The sequence below is a fragment of the Arachis hypogaea genome, chromosome 20, assembly GCF_003086295.3.
Source record: "Arachis hypogaea cultivar Tifrunner chromosome 20, arahy.Tifrunner.gnm2.J5K5, whole genome shotgun sequence".
Classification (NCBI taxonomy): domain Eukaryota; kingdom Viridiplantae; phylum Streptophyta; class Magnoliopsida; order Fabales; family Fabaceae; genus Arachis; species Arachis hypogaea.
The window spans coordinates 85,846,873-85,849,825 of record NC_092055.1 but is presented as its reverse complement, the minus strand read 5'-3'; the positions used below and the strand labels follow the sequence as shown (position 1 = coordinate 85,849,825).

Below are 2,953 nucleotides of genomic sequence, written 5' to 3'. Positions count from 1 at the left end.
TGTTGATAAAGTGGAGATTGCTGCTACTTGGTTCCTCTCCATCTTCTTGGTGAGGTCAGCCATCTGCTGGGTAATGAGATTGTTTTGGGCCAACAGAGCATCTACATTGTTTAGCTCCATTACTCCTCTTGTGTTCCCTCTTTCGGAAGCATAGAAGTAGTCGTTCTCTGCTACTGTTTCAATGACATATATAGCCTCCTCAATGGTTTTCTTCTTGTTCAAGGATCCTCCAGATGAATGGTCTACGGCCTTCTTTGACTCAAAAGAGAGCCCTTCATAGAAAATGTGCAGCTGCACCCATTCGTTGAACATGTCAGGTGGACACCTCCTTGTGAGGTCCTTATATCTCTCCCATGCTTCATACAAAGTTTCACCATCTTGTTGCATGAAAGTTTGGACCTCAGCTCTCAGCCTATTGATTCTTTGAGGAGGGTAAAATCTTGCTAAGAATTTGTTCACCACATCTTCCCAAGTTGTCAAGCTTTCCCTTGGGAAAGATTCCAGCCACTGGCGTTCAACACCCTTTTACATCGTCTAAACGCGGCCAAAGTATGGACTATAATATATTGCTGGAAAGCCCTGGATGTATACTTTCCAACGCAATTGGAAGCACGCAATTTTGAGTCTTGTAGCTCCAGAAAATCTACTTTGAGTGTAGGGAGGTCAGAATCCAACAGCATCAGCGGTCCTTCTTCAACCTCTGAATCTGATTTTTGCTCAAGTCCCTCAATTTCAGCCAGAAAATACCTGAAATCACAGAAAAACACACAAACTCATAGTAAAGTCCAGAAATGTGAATTTAACATAAAAACTAATGAAAACATCCCTAAAAGTAACTAGATTCTACTAAAAACATACTAAAAACAATGCCAAAAAGCATATAAATTATCCGCTCATCACAACACCAAACTTAAATTGTTGCTTGTCCCCAAGCAACTGAAAATCAAATAGGATAAAAAGAAGAGAATATACTATAAATTCCAAACTATCAATGAAACATAGCTCCAATTAAATGAGCGGGACTTGTAGCTTTTTGCCTCTTGAATAGTTTTGGCATCTCACTTTATCCATTGAAGTTCAGAATGATTGGCATCTATAGGAACTCAGAGTTCAGATAGTGTTATTGATTCTCCTAGTTCAGTATGATGATTCTTGAACACATCTATTTTATGAGTCTTGGTCGTGGCCCTAAGCACTTTGTTTTCCAGTATTACCACTGGATACATAAATGCCACAGACACATAATTGGGTGAACCTTTTCAGATTGTGACTCAGCTTTGCTAAAGTCCCCAATTAGAGGTATCCAGGGTTCTTAAGCACACTCTTCTTTTGCTTTGGACCTTGACTTTAACCGCTCAGTCTCAAGTTTTCACTTGACACCTTCACGCCACAAGCACATGGTTAGGGACAGCTTGGTTTAGCCGCTTAGGCCAGGATTTATTCCTTTAGGCCTTCCTATCCACTGATGCTCAAAGCCTTGGGATCATTTTTATTTACCCTTGCCTTTTGATTTTAAGGGTTATTGGCTTTTTGCTCTTGACTCTTGGTTTTAAGAGCTTTTGGCTTTTTCTGCTTGCTTTTTCTTTTTATTTTTTTTCGCCTATATTTTTTTCTTTTTTTTTTCTGCAAGCTTTGTTCTTTGCTGCTTTTTCTTGCTTCAAGAATCATTTTTATGATTTTTCAGATTATCAAATAACATGTCTCCTTATCATCATTCTTTCAAGAGCCAACATATTTAACATTCTTAAACAACAACTTCAAAAGACAAATGCACTGTTCAAGCATTCATTCAGAAAACAAAAAGTATTGTCACCACATCAATATAATTAAACTAAGTTCAAGGATAAATTTGAAACTCGTGTACTTCTTGTTCTTTTGAATTAAAACAGTTTTCATTTAAGAGAGGGGATGGGTTCATAGGACATTCATAACTTTAAGACATAGTTACTAACTACTAATGATCATGTAATAAGACACAAACATGGATAAGCACTTAACATTAAGAAAACGAAAAACGGAAAATAAGAACAAGGAATGAGTCCACCTTAGTGATGGTGGCATTTCCATCTTGAGGAACCAATGATGTCCTTGAGCTCTTCTATGTCTCTTCCTTGTCTTTGTTGCTCCTCCCTCATTGCTTTTTGATCTTCTCTTATTTCATGAAGGATGATGGAATGCTCTTGATGTTCCACCCTTAATTGTCCCATGTTAGAACTTAATTCTCCTAGGGAGGTGTTGATTTGCTCCCAATAGTTTTGTGGAGGAAAATGCATTTGAGGCATCTCCGGGATCTCATGGTGATGAGCTTCATGCGTCTCTTGAGATCCATGAATGGGCTCTCTTGCTTGCTCCATCCTTTTCTTAGTGATGGGCTTCTCTTCCTCAATGGGAATGTCTCCTTCTATGAAAGCTCCAGCTGGGTAACATAGATGGCAAATAAGATGAGGAAAAGCTAGCCTCGCCCCAGGAGAGGGCTTTTCGGCTATTTTGTAGAATTCAAGGGAGACGACTTCATGAACTTCTACTTCCTCTCCAATCATGATGCTATGAATCATGATGGTCCGATCCACAGTAAATTCAGATCGGTTGCTAGTGGGGATGATGGAGTGTTGGATGAACTCCAACCATCCTCTAGCCACAGGCTTGAGGTCCAGTCTTCTTAATTGAACGGCTTGCCTTTGGAGTCAATCTTCCATTGAGCTCCTTCCACACATATGTCCATGAGGACTTGGTCCAACCTTTGATTAAAGTTGACCCTTCTAGTATAGGGGCGTGCATCTCCTTGCATCATAGGCAAGTTAAACGCCAACCTCACATTTTCCGGACTAAAATCTAAGTATTTCCCCCGAACCATTGTAATATAATTCTTTGGGTTTGGGTTCTTACTTTGATCATGGTTCCTAGTGATCCATGCATTGGCATAGAACTCTTGAACCATTAGGATGCCGACTTG

The 2,953-nt window shown here is 39.7% G+C and overlaps 1 non-coding gene across 1 annotated transcript; it reads left to right on the top strand.

Annotated features, from left to right (window-relative positions):
• The first annotated feature begins 310 nt into the window (after nt 1-310).
• On the top strand, nt 311-414 carry LOC112788435 (small nucleolar RNA R71). Its single transcript, XR_003195798.1, has one exon. It is a non-coding gene; the product is annotated as a small nucleolar RNA R71 (small nucleolar RNA).
• Nucleotides 415-2,953: the final 2,539 nt, after the last annotated feature.